Source organism: Schistocerca serialis, chromosome 3 (assembly GCF_023864345.2).
Source record: "Schistocerca serialis cubense isolate TAMUIC-IGC-003099 chromosome 3, iqSchSeri2.2, whole genome shotgun sequence".
NCBI lineage: Eukaryota > Metazoa > Arthropoda > Insecta > Orthoptera > Acrididae > Schistocerca > Schistocerca serialis.
Genome location: NC_064640.1, coordinates 644838916 through 644864322, shown reverse-complemented (window position 1 = coordinate 644864322; position 25407 = coordinate 644838916). Strand labels below are relative to the sequence as shown.

The following is a 25407-nucleotide window of genomic DNA, read 5'->3' as shown; positions in this document are numbered from 1 at the left end:
GCATCAAATTTAAAAAACTAATGATTTGTTATTGTTTGAACTTTTTATCATTGATGTTTCACTTCTGTAAAAGGCTACACTCCAAAGACCTTCAGACAAGACTCCTAACATTTGCATTTATATGCAATGTGAAATACTTTTTGTGCTGATGTCAGTCTGGATTTTATGCCCTACCTACTTATTTTACTGCCCGAATAAAACTCTCATCTACCACTTTTAGCGTCTCATTCCCTAATCTAATTCTCTTGGCATCACCAAATGTAACTGTACTAAATTGTGTTACTTTTATTGATATTCATTTTATAAACTTTTTTCAAGGCACTGTCAATTCAATTCAGTTGCTCTTCAGTCATTGTCCATATGTGACAGAATTATAATGTAACTGGCAACCTCAAAGTTTTAATTTCTTCTTCCTGAGTTTCAATTCCCTTTTTGAAATTCTCATTGGTTTCCTTCACAGCTTTCTTATTATATAGCCCTGTCTCATTCCCTCTTCAACTGCTGCAACTATTTCATGTCCTTTGACACCTATAAATACGACTGATTTTAGTACAAGTTGTAAATAATCGTTTGCTCTCTGTATTTTATCGTTCAGAATTTTAAAGACTGTATTCAAGTCAGTATTACCAAAAGAAATTCTTAAAATCTGTAAATGCTATGAATCTGGGAATGTTCAGTGTATGTCCTAAGATTGAACATGTGTTCAACATTACCTTGCATGTGTGTACATTTTTCTGGAACCCAAACTGATTTTCTCCTAGGTCCGTTGTACCAGTTTTTCTATTTTTCTTTAAATAATTTGTGTCAGTATCTTGCAACCATGACTTATTAACCTGATGGTTCGGTAATATTATCATCTATCTGAACCTGACTTCTTCAGAAATAGAATTATTACATTCACCTTGCAAACTGAGGGTATTTTGCCTGTTTTATCTTGCACACCACATGAAGTGTTTTATCATGAATGCCTCTCCTGAGTATTTCAGTAATTCTGAGGGAGAATCATCTACTCTAGGTGAAGTGGCCATGTGTTGAAGGTGCATGCTACAAAATGTGAAAACCCATGTAACCAGAATAATAGAAGCATATTAAGTCAATGACAAACAAACAGTAGTCTCTGGATTCACTACGAATAACAAAACAATACTCCCTGGGAACACGGCTTCGTGCCAGCATAGTATCTGTCAATATGCAGTGGACTGTCCTTGAATTGGTTAACTGGTTGTAGTTGATATGCTGCAAGGTTGGGTGCTTGAAGTTGAAGTCAATGATGTCATGCAGAGGAGGCACTTGGTGAGGGCAGCATTTGGGATGCAGCAGGCAACATGTTCTTTGGACTGCAGATGCAAGTGGACATCAGTTGAGCAAGTCTCATTTGCATGGAAATGAGAACTCCGTGAGGTGACAACAGCACCATGGCATGACTCCTTATGCACTACACCTGTGCTTAGGGGGAGGGCTCTGTACTGAAGAAGTGTGAACAGTCAGCATGTGGCCACATAGCTGCTCTGATATATAACTGCTGTAGTCAGTTGAGCCGCAACCTTTATAGCCAGGTCACGGAAAATTACAGGGATCAGTGCTTCGAGGCACGTGACTGATGGCAGTGAGAAGTGTTAGCACTTGTGGCAGCACCTGTGGTGAAACGAGCCCACTCTGGATGTGTGTTAACCACTGGAGACTTGAGGAAAACAACCCTGCCTATTATTGTGTACATTGGAATGTTTTTTTGTGATTGCCCAAGTCCATGTAGTAAGCAGGTAAAAAGGGCAGTCACTTGCAATACACAGTAGCATGGTGGGTAGTAAGGTTATAAGTGCTATTTGTGTGATGCCAGACATGGGGCCTTGTGCTGAATTAGGTCTTTCAGTGCTCCGTCCAGTTCTTCTCGCTATATCATATCTCCAATCTCGCCTTCATCTTCTTCCTTTTCCCTTTCTATAACATTGCATGCGAGTTTATTTCCCTTGTACAGGCCTGTATACAAGTGTTGGAACTTAAATAGTGGCAACTATTTATTCACAACCGATACAAAAGACTTACATGTTTGCACCTGTTACTGTCCTTCAAAGTAGTCACCAGCATTGTGTAGAACCCATTGCCGGCGATGTGGAAGGCGTAGTATACCGTTAGTAGAGCCTATTCTGTTGATGGTGCGAATAGAGTGGTCTACTGCCTGTCGAATCTCTGGAACAATTCTGAAACGAATGCCACAAAGTGGTTCCTTCATCTTCGGAATCAAATCAAAGTCACAAGGACTTAAGTCCGGGGAGTATGGTGGATGGTACAGTACTTCCCAGTCGCATCGACCGAACAGAGCAGTCACAGCTTGCGCTGTATGCACCTGCGCATTGTCATGCAAAATGATGGGTGGGTTGTGCAGAAAGTGTCACTGCTTCTTTCGCAAAGCTGGTTGCAGGTGATGCTCCAAAATCAAACAGTAATACTGTGCATTGGTGCTCTGCCATGGAGGAACGTAATGCATTAGGATAACACCATCACAGTCGTACATGAGAATCACCATAACTTTCACCGTACTGGGGCTCTGATCCACTTTCGACTTTCGTGACAACCCATAATGATGCCATTTGTTGGATTGGCTCATACTGTGTGGCCCATGTCTCATCCAGTGTAATGATATGGCATAAGAAAGCCTCTCCTTTGTGGTCAGAGTGCTCCAAGTGCATCTGAGGAGTGTCATAATGCATCCATTTCTGCATTTCCATCAAGTCATGCGGAACCCATCGTGATGCAATTTTTCGTATGCCCAGGTCTTCCTTAAGTTGTAAATAAGATGGTGAGCCACTAAGGGCTGATCGAACTTGAATGAACAAGGGTTGCACGAGCAGCCCTTAGCGGCTTGCCATGTTATTTACAACTATTTATGACGTCGCCTTTCCGGCTTGGATTTTTTAAAAATGTGACTTGTAAGTACTGCATCTCTTTCCAGTCAGTACAAACTTTAATTTAATCAATGTATTATGTACCTAATATGTTTTAGAACAGTTAGTTTAATTCTGAAGACAACGCTCATAGTGGCGTTGAAACCTGGTCAATTTTGACTTAATATTTGTGACCGAGGGCTTATTTGTTCTAATATAATTCTGACACGGTCACTGAACCTTAGCAGCTATGTTCAAAGTTTTAGATGTCTACAAGATGATCATGGCTGAGCACCACTTATTATTACACAGTACATTTTTGCACAATGAAGACTTTCTTTCTTAAATGAGTTACCCAAGAACATTATTCCATGTGACATTATTGAATAAAAATATGTCAGCTTACTGATATGCTTTTTCCGCAAGATTTTCAATGTTTCTGCACACGAATTTGGCTGAACTGAGTTGTTTTAGCTGGTCCAAAATGTGTTTTTTCCCATTTAAATGCTCGTCAGTATGCATCCCATAGAAATTTGGAGTTTACACCCTATTTATTATTTCCTCACCATTTGTTACACTCATCATTGGTGTAGTACCCCTGGATGTGCTGAACTGAATATGTTGTCTTTTTAAAATTGAGGGTGGGACCATTTGCAGAAAACCAGTCAATGATACTTTTAAAAACTTTGTTTGCCTTTTCATATATTGTTGTATGTATGCTTGGATTGAATTACAACACTGGTGTCATCTGCAAAAAGAACTAATTCTGCTTAATCTATACTGGACAGAAGATCATTTACATACATGAGAAACAGTAGTGGACATAAGATTGAACCTTGAGGAACCCCATTCGTGGTTTCTCCCCCGTCAGAATTAAGTCCCTAGACCATATTACTTCAATTACTAAGTACGACATTCTGCGTTCTTTTGGTTAGATATCACATTATCCATTGGTTGGCTGTACCATCAGTCCCATAAAACATTAATTTACCTAGGAGATTACTGTGATTCACACAGTGAAATGCCTTATAGAGGTCACAGAAAATAGCAGCAATCACTGTTTTATTATTTAATGCTTGTAAAATTGGGTGAGTGAATGTGTAAATGGCGTTCTCAGTCCTTCTGAAACCCAAACTGTGATAATAAGGATACTGTAGTTACTAAGGTGAGATACTATTCTAGAATACATCACCTTGTCAAAAATTTTTGGAGAATCTCTTGTCACCTTCTTAAAGAGGGGTTTAACAACAGCAAATTTCAGTCTCTCTGGAAAAATGCCTTGAGTTAGTGATGCATCACATATTTTAGATTAGACTGGACTTATTACGTGGGAACAAATTTTGAGTTTTCTATAGAAATCACCTTAAAATCTGATGAGCTTTTATTTTTGAAAGAATGTATAATTTTCTTAACTTCACAAGGAGAAGTTGGTGATACATACATAAAACTGAATTTTATGAAAGTTACATTTTCAACATACTGCTGTGATTTTGCTTTTGAACTGTTTGTCCCTGTACTTTCTACTATATTTTAGAAATGATTGTAAAGTGACCTATCATTTATAGCCCTTCTATTCAGTTCAATAGTAATATTGTATTGTTCTGTGGCTGGTTGTTCTGTCTCTCATTACACTACGTATCCTTAAGTCTGTTGGAAGTACTGATTTCTAACTTTATGTACATGTTATTTGATTTTTTAATAAACTTTCTTAGTAATTTTGAGTAGTTTTTGTAGTGTGCAGCTACTGTAGGATCCCTACTTGTTTTTGCCAAGAGACACATTTCCCTTTTCCTATCTCAAGATATTTTAATCCATCTAGTGATCCATGGTCTTTTACTTGGCCATTTAGTGTCCTTTCTGATAAGCTTATGTGGAAAGCTGTTTTCAAATAATGATATTAATTTATCATCAAATAGCTGAAATTTTATGTTAGCATTTGGTTCATTGTAAATTACACCTCATATCATCTCATATAAACTATTCTTAAAAACATTTGTCCTGGAGTCATTAATTGTGCTAACTGATTTCCACTAGGACTATCCATACTGTAAGGTGCTATGTTATTCATCCTAACTAACTGCATGTCATTATCAGAGAAAACATTTGTTACTGGATAAACAGTAACATTCTTACTTTGAGCTTCAGCAAAGAAAACATTATCAGTTAGGGTCCTACTGTCTTTATCCACTCGTGTTGAAAAGTTAATTACTGAGACAAAATTGTAGGATCCAAATAAGGTTTCCAGATCATTTTTCCTATGAGAATCCTTTAGAAACTCTACCCTGAGTCAACTCAGACTATTAACTGCTTGCTGTTGTCTGACAAATGTCACAATAAGGAATCCAGATTCCCCATAAATAGTTCAAAATTTCCCAGTGGGGATCTATATACAGTTACATCAATTCTCAAGAACACGCTTCTGTGTGCTGATCACTACAAAATCTACTTGTCTCAATGTTTTCGAACTTGTGTTCTGTCTTAATGTGTGTAACAACTCCTCCTTTTCCAGTATTATTTCTGCATGACTAAGCTGCAGTAGTGTAATTTTTTTATATGTAACTTATCTAACGCTCTGGTTATGTGTGCTCAGACAGGCACAGGATGTCTATCTTTTCAGAGCTCTCTGAATTTTCCATACAGTCAAGAAGTTCTTCTACCTTACTACTCAGTCTTCTAATATTTTGATGAAATGAACTAAACTTACTTTTCTGAGCATTATTAAGCATTTTATGGGACTCTTTTGTTATTTTTACTTTTTTTTAAAATGGGGAGCCTGAGTCCTGATTCTAACCTAAAAAAAAAGTGTCCCTATGACAGCAGTAACCATAGGGATCTTGCTACATATGATGGTGGTCCCCTGTATGTTATCTCCAAGAAGCTCAGCCAACCTATCTCTCGCTCTCCTGTTCAGGTGTAGGTCATATCTAGTATATTCCCATCTCCCAATTGTAGCAACTGGCTCTGCACTCATATGAGATTTTGTTTCAGTCAGCAGCAGCCTACTCAACTCACTGTCCACGTGGCTCACAGCAGTGTTTACCCAGGGCTGCCAATGGCAATGCAGGACCTCAGCAAAACTCACATTTGTGTGTGTAACTGCTGCTCCTATTTCATCCAGGTTGCCCCTAATGCTGTAATTACTGTTCTTAGCCAGGCTGTTCCATGCTCCACCAACTACAATAAGCTGATCCTTTTTGCCAAAGCCTTTGCACAAGTTCCCTATATCCTCTGTCACCTGGCTAAGGCTAGCAATTGGCTTCACAATAGTTGTGACCTGGTACCCTGTCTTTAATTTGTCCTATTACAGCTGGCCTACACCCCTCCCATGACTACTATTTAGAGCAGCAAGACTCTTTTCTTCCTATTCTCTTTTGGTACCAGCCTAAGTGGGTGTCTTTGCCAGAGGTCTGCTGCATATTACTGTGACCTACAGCTGGATGAGATTCTTCTCCTCCTACTTAAGGTAACAAGTCAGATTTATTCGATACTGTTAACTCAGATGTAGGTGAAGTTGAAGAACTGGTCTCCTTCCACCCCTTTCTTGTTACTTTTATCCAGTTCCCAACATCTTTGTCCCCTTTAACTTACGTAATCAAAATTTTGTGTGATCTTATTCAGCCTGAAGGGCACAAATCTTCGCCTCCAGCTCAGTGATTCTCTTATCTTTTTTGAAAGGCCTACAGTTCCATGGGAGAATCTCATTGAGTTCCCTGCTCAGTCCCTATTACTGTCATCCCAGTGAAATTCCAACCCACAGTCTACACTCACCACTCTCTCTTTGACTATCCTACAGCAACATCCACACTTTACACTACACAAATTTTCATTACTTATGAGCAGGCCTACAGGTTAGTGTTTCAGGTGTATGATATAATGTAAAAAGTTATTTATTTCCACTTACAAGAACTTAGCACGCAGTAACAGTTAAATTATCTTACTCACAACAGAATGTAACTTTATTGTAAGCAAACATCTTATAAACAACCAATTAGTGCAAAAGATTCTAAATCAGACAAATTAAGATATATGCTACTTTCTGGTAATATGTACTTAACATTAAATGGACCCACTCAGATTAAATTGTTGGAAAGGAAAACAGAACAGTTAAGTAGAATTCTCTACGTTAACTGTTCCAAAATGCAAACAAATATAATATTACAACCTGACCTTATGATCTTTTCTTGTTTTCTGGAATAATACATAAAGGAAAGTGATACCTTTAATAGCAAATTTAAAAATCACATGTAATGAGTAATTTGTACTAAACTAACTGTTATTACAATCTAAATAATTTATGTTTACAAGAGCCTTCTTCATAAAAGAAAACACAGACACTTATATTCACTGAAGCAAGCACACCTCAAGCACAAACGACTTCTATCTCTGGCAGCTCAGACCAGAATGCAGTTGTCATGTTGAGTGGTAATCTGGAATGAATTCACTGTCAGCTGACTTCAAATTGTTGGTCAATGTGACAGTTGCATTCCAGTACAACCTGCGAGATAGGGTGATTGTGTCTGCATGAGGTGCGCTTGCTTGTGTGAATGTGTGTGTATTTACTTTTCTGAAGAAGGCTTTGGCTAAAAGTTAAATGTGTACCAGTCTTTTCATTGTGCCTGGCTGCAACTCATCATGTCATCTTTACAGTGAATAGTAGTCTATATGTTTCCTAATGTTGTTCGTTATCTGGTTGAGGTATTTAAAAACAATGAGCCATCTGCAATTGTATACGAGGTCTATTCATAAAATTCTGGAACATTCATAATTTCGCACCAATAGTGAGTTGGAGCAAAATGCTCAAGTGGATGAAGGTTGCAGAAGTTATGCAGAGATGAAGAAACCAGTACAGGATAGTCTAGTGCAGAGAGCTGCATCAAACCAGTCTCAGGACTGAAGGCTACTACTGTCATTACTACTACTACTGCTGTTACACATGAACAACACAGTACTTCAGTGTCCCACTCATTGGAAAAATTACATGCAGAGCAGCTAGCAGATTTAGAAGGTACCAGTATGGGATGTGCTGTGTCCTGTAGTGGTGTGTGGTTGATGTGGGAGAAAGCAGAAAATGAAAGACACAACAGCTGTTAGTTAAAAATTGTTTACTTAACTTCAATAGGTTGCAGTGGATCACAAGTGCATGCAAGTACAGGACACACTCCAGAATAATCCAAGTCCATCACCAAGTCTATATTAACACTGTAGTATCACTGCAGACACAGAGTATCCACAGGAGTAGAAAACTACAACTGAAGGGTGATGGTAGCCTGTTATACTCTTTCATAGCTGCACTGCCTGTGTCAGGTGAGGTGGGCATGTCTTTGGAGTGGCCGTTGGTCGGTGGCTACAGATGCTATATGGTTGTCTATGGGGCGGTACCCTAAACATCTAGAGCCAATTTCTGAACTATGAATTGACATCCCCGACCTGATTTCTGTGGTAAACAACTCTACAGAAAGGACATATTATTTCCATACCACCAAGAAAATGAGATGGATGCTAATATAGGAAAACAGAACAATTTAAAAATTATGTGCGTACCAGATGAAGTGTCCAGATTGCCACAATTTTTACATTAGGAGAACAAGTAAATTGTTCTGTTTCACTTCCATTACCGATAATACATATCAGCTCTATGCTTGAAAGCATGATACAATCCATCAGTTGTAACATTTCTATGTGAAACTATAATAGTCAGACATCAAAAGAAGACCTACCACTGGTTGTCATAAGTATTTAAATCTACTTTGTGCAGCCACTGGCTACCCTGTGGAGCCAGTCAGCCTTCATTGGTGAAGCACCAGGAAACTATCAAGTAGCATATTTAGCTTTTTTTGTTTGTTTTCATAGTTTAATTATCAAGTTGTTAGTAGTAGGATGGATAGGGTGTGTGTATGCTGGGTGCAGACACAGGAGGAGCTGACCACAGTGAGCAGACAGCTAAAGACACTTATGACCATGGTCAGCTGTCTTCAGGGTGCTGCCTCAAGGTGTGGTGACAGTGGAGGAACTGGCACATCATATGCGGCACCTCAGGTGTCAAGGGTGAGTGGCAGTTTGTTACGCTGTCACATCACTTGAGATGGAAAGTCAGTATGGAGGCTGGCTGTCTGGCCTTACCCATTCACCCTGTGTGTTGACAGAGGCCACAGAATAGGCTTGAAGCACACAGATGGGAGGGAGGATTTACTAGTTGGTGGGTGCTCCAATGTTACGCACACAAGGAAATAGCATACAGAGCTGGAATGAATTCCAATGTGCACTCAGTGTGTCTGTCGGGGGGGGGGGGGGGGGGGGGGGGGGGACCTCGTCTGCTTATCTGAGATGTGGAACAGGCCCTGCCTGCAGCTATTGAGGATGCAGGGTGCAGTAGTCTGCAAGTTGTTGCTTGTGTTGGCTCCATTTACACCTTTTGCTTGGATAATGAGGACCTCCTCAGTTTGTACAAGTGGCTGGCAGAAGTGGCAAAGGTTGCTGGCCTCACTTGTGGGGAGAAAGAAGCCAGTTTGCAACATCGTTCCCAGAGTAAATCAGTTCCTGTGGCTTGGAGCCAAGTGGAGGGTCTAACCTAGAGGCTCCGTCAATTCTGTGATAGATACAGTTGCAGATTTCTGGACCTGTGGGAATGGGGTGCAGAGTTGTAAGATACCCTGTGGTAGGTCAGGGGTGCACTACACAAAGGAAGCAGTTACTCAGGTAGTGAGTCCCTGGGGTGCATATGGGTTTTTGTTTTAGGCTATGTGGTAGGTTGAGGTCGTTTGATGAATGCTCACTAGTCGATATGCAGAGTGTGAAATTAGATTGTGTAAAGAGTATACCTCTTCAACTGTCAAAGTTTTAACAGTAAATTGTCAAAGTATTCATAACAAAGTTCTTGAATTTATTGCCTCCAGGAAAGTTGTCCCACTTAAATTATTACAGAACTGAGAGCTGATTGAAACTTGAAGTAGAAAGCTCCAAAATATTTACCAAGGCATGGAAAGTGCGGCAGTCACCACAAATGCCTACTGCAGCAGCAACACCGCAGACAGAACAGCAATGCAGGTTGCCGACTCCGCTGCTACGTCTGGCCGACGCAAGAGTGTTTACAAGCAAGTACCACAGTTGACAACAAACATGTAGGTGTGGCCAACGTCCATCAGAAGGCATCAACCAGCAGCAGAGGATGGGGGTGCGAGATCAACGAACTATTTTCTGGCTATCACATGTGTGCAAATAGTCCCAGATATATCCTTCTGCCCGGGGCTAGATAAGCTGACACCCAGCCGTTCAGCGGGCAGTTCTCAACTTGTTGTGTGTAGAGAAGATCGCCGGTCCAGTGGTGTGCCACTTCAACCATCCTCCCTTCCGCAACAATTGTGCTACATCGCTTTCATCATCTAGGCTATCTACCAGCTGCTAACAGCCGACTATGACGTGAAACAGTTGTAGGGGTACAGAGTCAAAGGGAACTCTGAGTATAGTAATTAGTTGTTATTTGCTTGATCCGCAGAATGGATCCTTATTGTTTTTTGGTTTTGACGAGTGTGTTATTGTTGGTGGTTTATTGTAGTTTCCTTAATAAAAACAAGTTGGTTCTTGCTCTGTAGATTTAGCAGTGGCGACGATTTTGTTTGAATTCCTGCGTTTCTCCATTGTTTGTTACCCTGGCTGAAGGTATTCCGGGTTTAGATGTGCCTTCGGCTCGCGTCCTTGAGCTATTGGATCGTGTGCAACAGACGAATGAACTTCTGATTCAGCATCTGCAGGCTTTGACTAGTGTTCCTCTGGGGGTTCCGACATCGACCACGCCTGCTGCATTCCTGCCATTTGATAAGTCTATTGAACTGTAGAGTAATTATGGCATTTGCTTGGAACAACATTTCCTTGCCCATGGAATCATCGACACCGGCCAGCCTCGTGTGTTTTTTCTTGCCTGTGTGGGTCCTGACATTTATCGCTTAGTACAACAGTTGCATCCAGAGATAGAGCCGCATGCCCTCCCTTATGAACAGCTGACCACCATTTTAACAGAGTATTTTTATGCCCAGGTACACGTTGCGACAGCTCACCACATGTTCTTCAGCTGTCAGAAGCTTCCATCGCAGTCTTACAGGTAATGGATCGCTTGCCTTCAAAGGCTCTCCCAGGACTGCCAGTTCTCTAGTGCAACCAGGGGTGTGAGCAGTCATATGGTTCGGCCCTCGGTCGTGACGTGATTCTGGTCCATGCTCCTGACGACGCCTCGTGAACGGATCTGTTGAAGCTGAAGGATCCCTTCTTGGACACGTGTCTGTCAGTCATTCCTGCCCATGAACAGTCTTCCCATTTGTCTGTGGTCCTCTATGCCTCACCAAAGGTCTTTGCCACACGGCTGTGCCATTGTTGCTCAGAGCCACATCCGCTGGAGCAGCGACCACGCCAACGGCCCATGGCAGGCCCCCCGCTGCTGCCTCCTCATCCAGACCAGGTTATGGGTTCTCGGGCTCAGCAATGTCAGAAGCTGCCCTCCTGTCATTAATGCTTTTGTGTTTCGCACCCACACCATGATTGTCATTTCCAGTGGGTGGTCTGTTCCATCTGTGGGACGAAGGGTCATTGGGCCAATGTTTGCCACCCCTCTTCGTCAGTGGAGGTGGACATCATGGAGTTGGACGCTCCAGACTTGTTCTTGGAAGATTCTGACCAGCTGCTGAGTGCCTCCTTTGTCCAGTCAGTCCTCCCACACACGGCGTGGCCCATCGCTCTGACGGCCCAGATCAACAGGACTCCCCTCCGTCTGCAGTTGGACACAGGGTCCTCTGCCAATATTATTGACGCCAACTCTCACTGCTGCTTGGGTGCTCCAACACTCCGCCCACTCCTGACACCCTTGACAAGCTATAGTAATGACATTATCCACATGCAGAGCTGGTACCTGGCGCAGGTGCAGTATGTCTCTTATGATGTCACCGCCTGAGTTTTGGTCCTAGTCGCCTCCGCAGCCACTAAACTGTTGCAGATGGATCTTTTTCATTCTATTGGCCTTGAGATCTATGATTTGGCCTCTGCAGTTCAAACTGTGTCTCTTGATGCTCTTTTACAGGAGCTTTTCGATTCCTTCCCTGACGTCTTCTTTGATTCTTTTCTGGGGGTGTCTGGTTTCAAAGTGCACGTTGAACTACTTCCCTCAGCTGTTCTGAAGTTTCACAAGGCTCGTCCAGTGCCTTTTCATGTGCAGCATGCCCTACACAAGGAACTGCGTTGCCTTGTGGAGGTTGGAGTTCTGAGACCGATTGGCGCATTGTCATCCTCGAAAAACCGAATGGGTCCCTCCGGGTATGTGGCAATATTAAGGCCACTGTCAATGCCCAGCGAGTCAGTGACTCTTATCCTATCTTGAAGGTTGATGATATTTTGTCCAACTTGGCAGGTGGAAAGATCTTCGCAAAGATTGATTTAGATTCAAAGAAGTTCCACGACTTCATCTATGGCCACTGGTTCACACTCTACACAGACCACAGCCCTTGGTCTCTGTGTTCGACGGCACATCCACCATCCCTACCCAGACTGCTCACCGCCTGCAGCGCTAGGCATTGTTCCTTGCAGGGTACACCTACCACCTACGACATCCACTACCAGGCCACGGCCCTCCGTGCCAGCGCTTTTTTTTTTTTACTTCCTGTGGGGGCAGATTCCAACTTCGATGCTGATCTGGTTGCTTGTTTTCATCTGGATGATGCTGCCTCTTCCGCCATTGCTGCATTGCCACTGAATGCCTGGCTCGTTGCATAGCACAGTCTCAGACCTGGTTCTCTGGATGATTCTGCACCACGTTCAACTTGAGTGGCCCTCCAATTGTCCTCAGGTGTCAGACCTGGAGGTTTGGGCTTACTGGCCTCACTGCAATGACTCTTCCGTTCGTGACAGGGTTCTTCTACTCGTAGGGGACACTGGTCACTGGCATGTCCTGGTACTGTACTCCCTCCGTCAGCTGGTCCTCTCACTCCTACATGTCGGGCACTGGGGGATCATCCTGACAAAGCACCTCGCCCGCCAACATGTCTGTTGTCGGGGAATGGATAGCGACATCACCTACTTGGTGTTTTCCTGCTCCTCCTGTCAGAGTCAGTAGTTAGCGCCACCACAATACCTGCTTCCATGTCCTCCAACTGCCGCCCTGTGGTCCCGGCTCCATCTGGATTTTGTAGATCCATTCCTAGGATCCTACTCTCTCATTTTGGTGAACACCAGCAGTGGTTTTCCTTACATCACACGCTTGTCCTTGATGACTGCCACTCACACCATTCAAGCCGTCTCTCATATATTCACCGTCGAGGGTCTACCGAAAGCGATTGTGATGGACAACGGCCCGCAGTTCACGTTGGTAGAGTTTACTTCCTTCTTTGCTACATTGGGCATCCAACTACTCCATATGGCACCATTCCATCTCACACCCAGTGGGTTGGCCTAAATGTTTGCCTGCACATTTAAATTGCAGATGGCCAAACTGTGTCAGCATCACTCCCAGGCAGCTGCCCTTGACCTCTTCCTCTCTACTTATAGTTCTTCTGGTCACTATGAGTCCTCTCCGGTGGAGAAGCTGCATGTCCACCCTCATCAGATGTCCTTGTCTCTCCTGATCCTGCTCCCCCTTGTCCAGCTGCAGTTCTCTCCACAGGATCCTGTCTGGGCGTTGGTGTTTCCCAAGGGTTGCCCCTGCTGGGTTCCCACCAAAGTCTCCACACTTTTTGGCCGCACCATGGCAACTGTTGTCCTCGATGGTGGTTCCCTCTGTCAGAAGCATTTCGACCAGCTACGGCACCATCATGGGCCAGGCCCGGCACTGCTGTTGTCTCCAGCACCGCACCTTCAGTCTGAGGTCTTCTGGAAGGCCAGGAGTTCACTGTCGCAGCCGCCACAGTTGCAGCCACTGATATTGCAGCCGTCGTCGTAGCTGACGTGGGCTTTCGCAGAGTCCCCGTGGGAAGGTCCCCCACCTGTGGATGTCAATGGGACTCCCACCAGCACCTCCGCCGCCAATCGTGGTCTCATTCGACCAGCAGAATCAGGGACTGACATCAAGAAGTGCCTTCGCTTCACCCCTGGGAGGGATGGGGGGAGGATTGCTGCAGTCACAACAGACATCTACTGCAGCAGCTACACCACAGACAGACCAGCGATGCGGGTAGCTGACTCCGCTGCAAAGTCTGGCCTGTGCCAGAGTGTTTACAAGCCAGTACCACAGTTGATAACAAACACGTAGGTGCGGCCACCGTCCCTCAGAGGGTATCAACCAGCGGCAGGGAAAGGGGATGCAACGATCAGTGAACTATTTCCTGGCGATCACGTGTGTGCAAATAGTTCTGGGAATATCCTTCCACCCGAGACTAGATAAACCGGTGCCCAGCCATTCAGTGGGCTGTTCTCGACTCATCGAGTGCAGAGAAGATCGGCGAGTCCAGCGTTGTGCCATCTCGACCATCCTCTCTTCCACAACAATTATGCTACGTCACTTCTGTCATGTAGGCTATCTATCAGCTGGTAACTGCTGACTTCGACGTGGAACAGTTGTACAGGTATAGAGTCGAAGGGAACTCTGATTATAAGAATTAGTTGTTATTTTCGTGATCCGCAGAAGGGATCCTTATTATTTGTTTATTTTTTTAAATTTAATTTTATTTTATTTTTTTATTTTATTTATTTGTTTATTTATTTTTTTTTATAAGAGAGTGTTACTGTTGGTGGTTTATTGCAGCTTCCTTAATAAAAATGAGTTGGCAAAACGAGTTGGGTCCTGCTCTGTAGATTTAGCAGAAAGTATATTGAAAAGACAGATTAGATGCCATAGAAGGGGGATTGTGCATTGCTGTTGACAAAAATGTTATGTCTATCGTGATTAAAATTGAGTCTGGCTGTAAAGTTAGGTGGACACGAGTACCATACGTAGATGAACTCAAGTTAATTATTGGATGAATTTACCAGCCCCCTGATTTTGCCATAACAGTTGTAGAATCATTCGAGGAAACTCTATGCACAGTAGCGCAGAAATAGCCAGATCATGCTGTATTAATCAATGGTGACTTTATTCTATCAAGTATAGACTGGAATGTCTATGTCTGCAGGTGGTTCGGACAGACCGTTTTGGGAAGTACGTTTGAACACATTTTCCAAAAACTGCCATGAACAACTAGTTAGACAACCCACACACAATGAAATTATTTTGAACCTTGTAGCTACAAATAGGACTAATGTTATCGACACAGTATCAGTGTAAAGATAGGGATTAGTAATCGTGATATCATCATAATGACAAGGGTTACTAAAGTTAATAAACTGGTCAAGAAGGCAGGAGAATATTTGTGCTAGAAAAAAGCAGATAAACAGTTGTTAGCATCTCACTGAGACAGTGAATGTATGCCATTTAGCTCCAGTATGATGGACATGAAGGAATTATGGGCGAAGTTTAAACTGATTGTAAAACACACTCCGAGGATGTGTGTCCCATGTAACTGAATGAAGGATCGAAAAGACCCGCCATGATTTAATAATTAAATTCTGAAAATGCTGAGGAAACAGGAATTGTTGCACTCCCAGTTTAAAAAAAGAACACGCAAATGTTGACAGGCAAATGTTAGTAGAAATTCATGTGTCCATAACAAGATCAATGGAGAAAGCATACAACTTCCCCCGTTATACCTTAGTGAAAGGTCATGCTGAGAGCCCAAGAAAATTCTGGTCATACATAAATTCAGTAAGCAGGTTGGAGACTTCTATGCATTCACTCATTGACCAGTCTGGGGTAGCAGTAAAAGAAAGCAAAAGGAAAGCTTTATTCATGCAGGAGGATCATACAAACATAATATTGTTTGACTGTTGTGCAGATTCCCATGTGGAGGACATAGAAATAGGCATCTATGGTGTAGAGAAGGAACTAACTGAAAGAGTTGAGAACAAGTAAGTCGTCATGCCCAGATAGAATCCCAGTTTGGTTTTACAGAGGGTACTGTGTGGCATTGGCTCCTTACTTAGCTTCCAGTTATCGTAAATCTGTTGCCTAGCAAAAAGTCCCAAGTGACTGCAAAAAAGTGCAGGTGACTCCCATGTATAAAAAAGGTAAAAGAACAGGCCCACAGAATTTCAGACCAATATCCTTAATAATTATTGAACACATTCTGAGTTACAGTGTAATACATTTCCTAGAGACAAAACTGCTTCTGTCCTCAAATCAGCACAGAATTAGAAAGCATTGCTCATGTGAAACATAGCTTGTTCTTTTCTCACATGATATCCCACACAATAAGGGAAACTAATACGGTCTGCAGGGGGTGACTATCCAAGAATAACATATGCAAACAAAAAACGTGAGTGTAATCGTAATAAGGAAGCAGTTGAACCAAAACAGAACGACATTAAAACGAAAAAAAGTGGGAATGCAAATAGCGGTGGAAAAAATTACTTAACAGTTGTTCACCAAAATATATGTTCCCTAGCAAATAAGACCCAACAGCTAGAAGTGGAGCTGGAGTCTACAGAGTGCTCAGTTGTTTGTCTCACTGAGCATTGGTGCAATGAGGCTGAAATTAATCAGTTAGTCTTGCAGTCTTATAATTTAGCGTGTGCATACTGTAGGACTTCTATGAAGTGTGGAGGGTGTTGTATTTATGTAAAACAAAATTATCAGTATAAGACCAGAAGCGATTTATGTGTAATCAGTGAAGAGCAACATTTTGAACTGGCAGCAGTTGAAATCAGGGACCAATACAGGTGTAGGAATTTGATTATCTTATGTATATACAGATCTCCTAGTGGAGACTTCAATATCTTTTTCTCCAAACTTAATCATGTTCTTGACAAGATATCCACTCCAAAGAACCACATTCTCATATGTGGAGACCTAAATGTGGATAAACTGAATCCTGATTCTACATGGGACTCATTACAAAGTCTTGCTCAAAGTTTCAATTTAGTTCCAATGGTTAACAGTGCAACCAGAATAACAAAATACTCAAAGACAGCTGTTGATCAGGTATTAACAGATTTAGGCAAAGAAAACTGTGAGGTGGTGGTAGCAGAGCTAGGATTATCTGATCACTCAGCTCAAATCATTAATATAAAAGTGGCTCCAGAAGAAACAAAGAAAATGCATATTTACAGACGAATTTTTTCTAAAAAAAATAGACATGAGTTTGCCAAACAGATAGCAGGACAAACATGGGACTCAGTATACTCAGAGGTAGATGCAAATGAAAAATTCAAAAATTTCATGACATTGTTTAAATTAAATTTTGAAGAAACATTTCCTAAAGTATTATGTCCATTACCAACAGCAGGAAAAAGCAAGTGGGTCACAAAAGGAATCAAAAAATCATCTGAAACACTAAAGTACCTGAGCTCCATTAAACACAGCCAAACTAATCCTGCTTTCTCACTCTTTTATAAAAGATATAGGAAAACATATAGGAAAATATTGTTTGCAGCAAAGAGAGCTCATAACTCCAAAATAGTGCACTCTGCTGAAAACAAAAATAAGGCAGTATGGAAGATTGTGAAGCAGGAAACTGGTACCAGGAAAATGAATCTGTCAAACTTGAAAATCAAAGAGGAAGGGACTTTAATAAAAGACCCAATATATTTGGCAAACTATATAAATGATTATTTTAGTAGCATAGGAATAAAATTACAGGAAAATTTTCTAACAGCCCCTCAGGTCAAAAAGCCAAATAATGGTGTATCACACTCAATGGTGTTATTCCCTACAACACAGGAAGAAGTCTATAAAGCAGTCAGCAAACTGAAAAACAAAAACTCAGCTGGTCTGGATGAAGTCCCCATTTTTATAATTAAGGACTGTATCAAGAGCCTACTTCCACTTTTAGTTGATATTATAAATCAATCTTTCAAGCAGGGCTACTTTCCAGACTATTTAAAATATGCGAAATTACTACCTCTCTTCAAAAAAGGTGATGCAGGAATAATTGAAAATTATAGGCCAATTTCTCTACTATCATGCTTTGCAAAAATATTAGAAACTATTATGAAAGATAGGCTAATCAATTATTTAAATAAATACAACTTACTGTCTGTTGACCAGTTTGGATTTCGATCAGGGAAAAGCACAGAATCAGCAACAGCACACCTCACAAAACACATTCTAGAAGCATTAGATAAAGGGAACTACACAACAGGTATATTTCTTGATCTAACTAAAGCGTTTGATACAGTAGACCACAACATATTGTTAAATAAGTTAGATGAACTTGGAATTAGGGGACTTGTGAAAAAGTGGTTCCAGTCATATCTAAAAAATAGAAGACAGATAACTGAAATCTCACATATTTCAAGTTGCTCAAACTATATTGTAAAGTATACTTCAGACCCAAATTATGTAAATATAGGTGTCCCACAGGGTAGTGTCCTTGGCCCAGTACTATTCCTCATTTACATAAACGACTTCCCACAGAGCATCAAGCATGGACAAACAATATTGTTTGCAGATGACTCAAATGTTCTAATCAGTGACAAATCACCAGATGCACTAAAAGAAAAAGCCGAACAAACACTAAACAGTGTACGTGAGTGGGCATCCAATAATAAACTAACACTAAATCTTAAAAAAACAAATGCTGTTAACTTCTATGTCTGCAAAAAACCACACTTTAACAACTTTAAGTTAAACAATGAAACTATAGAATGAGTAGACTACACAAAATTTCTTGGTATGCATGTTGACAGTCAGTTAAAGTGGGAAGAACATATTAAAATACTTAGTAACAGAATCGCTACAGCATGCTATGCTCTGAGAATTCTGACTGCAGTTTGTGATACTACATGTGTCAGATCTGTATATTTTTCTTATATCCACTCTGTTATTACCTATGGAATAATATTTTGGGGAGTCAACAGTAAAAATATTCAAATAGTTTTCAAATTACAAAAAAGAGCAATTCGTATAATAACCAAGAGTGGCAGTAGGGCTCACTGCCTTGAACATTTCCAAAAGCTGGAAATCCTAACTGTCCCCTGTGAATACATTTTTCAAAGTGTTATGTATGTAAAAAAAAATATTGACTGCTATATGAAAAATTCATTAGTACACAGCTATGAAACTAGAAACAAATTCAATCTGCATCTAGAGAGGAAAAATAAAGTCAAAACTCAGCAGAGCTTGTTGTACAATGCTGTTAAATTATATAATAAATTACCCCAAAAAATAAGAGATATTGACACAATCGGACAGTTCAAAACAAAACTAAAATTTTTTTTATTAAATAAAAGTTATTACGCAGTAACGGACTATCTGAATTAAAACATGTAGTGTAATTAAAGTAGCCTGCATTGTAATACATGAGGAAATAATTATGATATGTAATCAAAAATTGTACAGTACTATAAGAAAATTACAAATTACATAAGGATATAAAACTAATTTAAGATACCTAAAAAATGTGTGTAAATACTAATTTTATGTGTATAATTGTAGGTATATTGTATTGTATATGATTTTGCTGACGAAATCCACACAATGTAAATTGTTACATGGATTAATAAAGAAATCAATCAATCAATCAATCAAAAAACCATGGATAGAAGGCAATAGCCAGATTACATATTCCTAGGTATCCAGAAAGTGTTTTATATAGTTCCCCATTGCAGACTGTTGATGGAGGTCCAGGCATATGTTTTAGGTTCCCAGATACGTAAGTCTCTCAAAGACCTTTAAAGTAATAGAATTCATTATTTTGTTCTTGACCGTGAGTGTTCATCAGAGGCAAAGGTATCTTTAGGAGTATCACAGGAAAGTGTGATAGGACTGTTCTTATTATCTCTGTGTAGAAATGACCTGACAGACAGGGTTTGCAGCAATTTATTACTGTTTGCTGGTAACACTGTGGTATATGGGAAGGTGATGTCATTGAGTGTTTGTAAGACTATACAAGATAGCTTGGACAGAATTTCTAGTTGATGGTATGAATGGCAGCTTGCTCTTAATGTAGAAAACTGTAAGTTATGTGGATGAGTAGGAAAAGTAACCTTATAGCATTCGGATACAGCATTAGTAGTGTGATGCTTGACACAGTCACATCAATTAAATATGTAGATGTAGCGTTGCAAAGCAATATGAAACAAAATGAGCACATCAGGTTGGCAGTTGGGAAGGCAAATGTTCAACTTCATTTTATTAGGAGAATTTTGGGAAATTGTAGCTCATCCACAAAAGGGATGGCATATAGGAGGCCAGTGTGACTCATTCTTAAGTAATGTTTTAGTGTTTGGGATCCCTACCTGGTCAGATTAAAGGAAGACATTGAAGCAATTCTGAGGCATGCTGCTAGATTTGTTACCAGTAGGTTTGTTCAGCACCCAAGTATTACAGAGATGCTTCGTGAACTCAAATGGGAATCCCTGGAGAGAAGACGATGCTCTTTTTGCATGGCACTATTGCTGAAATTTAGAAAACCAACATTTGAGGGTGACTGGGGAATAATTCTACAGCCATCAACATACATTTTGCGTAAGGACAATGAATATGAGATGTGAGAAATTAGGACTCATGTGGACTCACTACATCATTGTTTTTCCCTCACTCTATTTGCAAGTGGGACAGGAAAGAAAATGACTAGTAGGGCTACATGGTACCCTCCACCATGCACTTTATGATGGCTTGTGGTGTAGGTATATAGATGTTAATGTACATAGACATTATTTTTAGAAACTCACACTCACTGCAAAAATTCTTAATCATTGAGTGACATATATGTATAGCAATTTGTTTTCTGTATTCAGTAAGGATTACTTGTTTCAAGTAACTCAACTGAATAGACATGTGCTGCACGGAATTAGCCAAGCGGTCTAAGGCGCTGCAGCCACGGACTGTGCGGCTGGTCCCGGCGGAGGTTGGAGTCCTCCCTCAGGCATGGGTGTGTGTGTTTGTCCTTAGGATAATTTAGGTTAAGTAGTGTGTAAGCTTAGGGCTTGATGACCTTGGCAGTTAAGTCCCATAAGATTTCACACACATTTGAACATTTTTGAATAGACATGTGATAACACAACCCACGTAAAAGTCATAACACAGAAAATATTCACAACATTTTGAGAAAATTTTTAAAGGGCAGTTAAATACCTTAAGAAAGTTATGAGCATATATGTTCATACTGTCTAACACTTGTTGCCCTGCCCCCCCCCCCTTCTTTCTTCACCCCCCCCCCTTTCCCCCACATACACACCAGAGAATATGAGTACAATAAGACTCTTCTTTATGAGAATGTGGCTAGCACTTTGCATTCAGGAGGGTAATGGTTTGAATACCCGTACAGCCATTCAGTGTTAGGTTTTATGTGATTTCCTTAAATCGCTTAAGGTAAATTCCAGGATGGTTTCTTTGAAAGGGCATGGCTGAACTCCTTCCTCATCCCCTACCCTAATACAAGTTTTTGCTCTGTCTGTAATGACCTCATTGTCAGCAGGACGTTAAACTCTAATCTTCCTTTTCTTATGCTTCTTCATGTACCTACCACCAACTGGATGACAAACAATACAGCAGTGCCACATTGTCTAATATTTCTCCCACCCTCTAAAACTTCATCTTGTATTCTGCATCCATTCCATGCCATGTGCTGCTCCAGTGTAATATTTTATTATGCCTCATATGTGTGCATAAATTTGCTGTTAAGAAAACTATTACTCCATATCATTCAATATGTGAAAACTGTTAAATTAGAAATATCAAGTTGTGAGCAAATGTTGGAATTCTGCAGTATCTGAAGAATTTTGATTAAGTATAATTGCAAGTGCAGTTATTTTTCAATGATGCAGAAGGAAAGTAAAATTAGTAAATTGATATAAACATTTATATTTACATCACATTTCATATGAGGCATTATACTCAGTAACCTTGTAGGTGTCTCAATTCCTTTAATGCTGATTCAGGTAAAAGCTGAAAACCCAAATTGTAGTCCTAGTTTAGTAGTTTGGATCTGAAATGATATATTATCAACAAGGCACTGTATACAGTTAATTATTAGGTTACCTTCCATTAGGAAAGTTGGTGCACTCAGTGACTGTGATATTATTTATTATTATTTATAAATTATAGAGTGCAGCAATCAATCTTTTTTTTTTTAAAGGCAAATCCAGATTTTGGCTAGTGCCTAGCCATTATCAATGCACTATTTTTTAGTCTCGATACATGTCAGTTCCCTGTTATTCAGGCGTCAGTCACAGTCAAAGAACTGTGAGTGATGCCCGAACAACAGGGAACTGACATGTATCGAGACCAGAAAATAGTGCATCGATAATGGCTGGGCACTAGCCGAAATCTGGATTTGCCAAATAAAATCTACAAGAAAAGGATGACTGCTGAACTCTATAATTTATAAAGTTAATTATTATTAAATATTCCAATAAAAAATCATGTTTGTACAAAGCAATCATAGAAGCAAGATAACAGCAGTGTGTATAAAAGAATAATAAATGTGACTGAAATGAACTTCGTAACACAGATTATGTATGTTTCCATACACAAATAATTATTATTGTATAACTGTATATGAATCTTAGAATTCAGATTGATGTGAAGCCCCAAGGCCTTGCAGTTAGAAACTCATGACATAGAATAAAAAATTACCTTTACATGTTCCTGACGAATGTTCAATGCAGTTTGTATGCAAGCCCACAAAGCATTAACAGTGGCTTCTAGAGCTGCAGACAAACAGTTTAACTTTTCACCAACCATATCCTTTGCATGTTTGATGGGCAATGTGGGAAGCAAATGTACCATCCAAAGAAGCAGTGGAACCATCATCCTTCATAAAAGGATTGTGCATTGCTCATCACATGTGGTACAATTGTGTCCTGATGAAATATGTCATCTGGAATTGGCTGAAGATGGAACATTACATTGGACAGTTTTCTTCTCAGACGTGACACCATTTGCCAGTTTTGATGAGTCTATGGGAAGGTCGGAGGATTACCTGTTCTGGTTCTTGTTGCACTGTTAGGTAAGGCATATTGTCAATCCGGTTGATAAGGCCACCTTATTGTTTTCCAGCAGCATGGGCTTATACGAAGTCATCAGAAATTTGAAACCCTCCACTGAGCTTGAGAAGCTTCCCTTTGATGAGGTTTGTCAGTTGCTTATGCAGTATTTTGGCTATCGATCCCATGTGGTGGTGGTATGGTTGCGTCACAAGTGCCCTGCACTATCGTATGTGGCCTGGATCACTGATTTGCAAGGCCTCTCATGCAAGTGTCATTTTAAATGTCCCAAATGTGCAAAATCTTATGCAGATTCGCTAAATCAGCATGTGATTGTCTGGTTAGCTCCTGATCCTGATTGGCAGGATCAGGGCACTGTTTCTCCTATTTTGGGGGTGATTCAGAAGCTCGATGGCACCGTTCACCTCTGCATCAATTTTAAACAGATGGGCAACATGCAATGTGTCATGGATCAGTACCCCATACCACTGCAGGTGAAGTTATTGGCAAGGTAGTCGTAGGGCCAGTAGTTTTCCTGCATCAACATACGCCATGCTTACCTGCAGTTCCTCAGACTTTCCTGGTCCTCAACACCTTCTTTTGGCTTTACCAATTTAATCACTTGCCATTTGGAATCTTGTCTGTACTGAATATTTACCAACATTATTTGGAGCAATTGATTCAGGATATTCACTGTTGCGTCAGTTGCCTTGATGACACCTGGGTCACGGACCATACTCAGGAGGAGTATTTACAAAACTTTCAGTATTCTTCAATGCCCCCTGGTGTATGACCTTCATTCCAAACCGGGAATGTGTAGTTTTCCCTCCCCAATTGTGCATCTTTTGGGTCATGTGCTTAGTGAAGATGATCTCATCCCCACGAACGACCACAGCAAGGCCATTACCAACCTACCAGCACCCAAGAACCTGAAGGAGCTCTAGTCTTTTTTGGGTAAGATTTCATATTACGATTAGTTCATTTCCCAGGCCGCGCACATCTGCCAGCCTCTTACCAGCTTTGAAAGAAGGGCATTAAGTTTCTCTGTTATGCAGATTTTGAATGGACTTTTCGGTCTCTCAAGCAGTGTTTGTGCTCTGCTCCCTGTCTGGCTTCCTTTACACTGGGTAAATCTTGAACTCTGTCCTGTGACATGTCCCAGTAAGGCATTGGTGCCATCTGGTTGTATCGAAACCTGGGTAGTACCGTGCAGCCTATTGCTTATGCACTGAAGATGCTTTCCACTGTGCATTGTAATTATTCACAGGAGGAAAAGGAGGTACTAGCTATTATATTTGGGGTTAAAAAGTTTCACGTCTTCCTCTATGGGCAAGGTTCCTCCTCATCACTGACCACAAGCTGCTGGTTTTCTTATTTGGCCCTTGTTCAAAGTTTCTGGATAGCACTGATCACTGGTTGCAGTGATGGGCTACATTTCTCTGCAACTATTTTTTAGAATTCATTTCCACTCCACCACTCAGCATGACGCACTGTCACAGTCACCAGTGGGGCCCAGTCTGCAGTTGAATTCGCAGAAGGCTCTTGTGTTTGCATTGGATGGTGCCTTGCAGCAAGCCCTGTTGTATTTTCCATTGACAACACAAAAGGTCACATGCTGACCCAGTTTTCCAGAAAACAATTTCAGCGGTCCAGATGGGTCTGCTGGAGCACGTCTCCTCGAGTGCAGGTTGAGCATAGTGTAAATCTTTTCTCCTCAGTAATCGACTCAGGACTGTCCAGGGAGCTCTCATTCTTGCCACAGAGGAGCAATAGTGTTAAGTGTTTGTCCCCATGTCATATCCTCACATACTCCAATTGGTGCATTCATTGCACTGGGGTGTGTGTCAGATGGCATTGACGCAATATCACATTTACTGTCCAGCAATCAATTATTACATTGAACATTTGATGTGGGCTTGCAGGGCTTGTGCACAAAACCGAGCTACACCACTATGCCAGTTCTCTCTGTTGTCGGTCCCAGAACACACTTGGGACAGTGTCAAGTCAATTTTGCAGGTACATTGTTGGGGAGCATGTGGTGGTCGGTGGTCAATGCATTGTCGAATTTCCTGTACATAGTGATGCTCTCCTCCATGTTGCAGACTGCCACTGTTCACGCAGAGTCAATAATTTTTGCCATTGAAGAATCCCCAAAGACTCTGGTGTTCGATAACAGTAAGAGCAGTTTGTGTCGTGGAAGTTTGAAGACTTTGAAACCACAATGGTATCCAGCATGTGTGCTTTGTGTGTACATTCAAGACCCAAATGATGAAGTCCTCTTGCCACAATGTTGTGTTTTTGAATTTTTTGGCTATGTACCAGGCAACAGTGGGTGCAGTCCTGCAGGATTTTTGCACGGGCACCAGCCATGGGGCCTCGTCGAGTTGTTGCATCGTGGGTTGCATGCCACGGTCCACTGTGATCCACCGCATTTTCCTCCAGGCACTGCCGTTTCGGCCTGGTCCTTCGACTGGCAGCTAGGGAGGCTGTCGCGTGCCGTGGTGGGCTATAGATGTCGGCAGTTGTTTGTGGTGGATGTTAGTGAGAAGCAGCTGACCCCTTATGCAATTCAGTTGCTCCCACACCATGT

At 41.2% G+C, this 25407-nt stretch overlaps 1 protein-coding gene across 3 annotated transcripts in view; it reads left to right on the top strand.

Moving 5' to 3' along the window:
* The window catches only part of LOC126470531 (protein inturned), a 258007-nt gene that overhangs the window by 168217 nt on the left and 64383 nt on the right, over positions 1-25407 (top strand). The window lies entirely within an intron of this gene.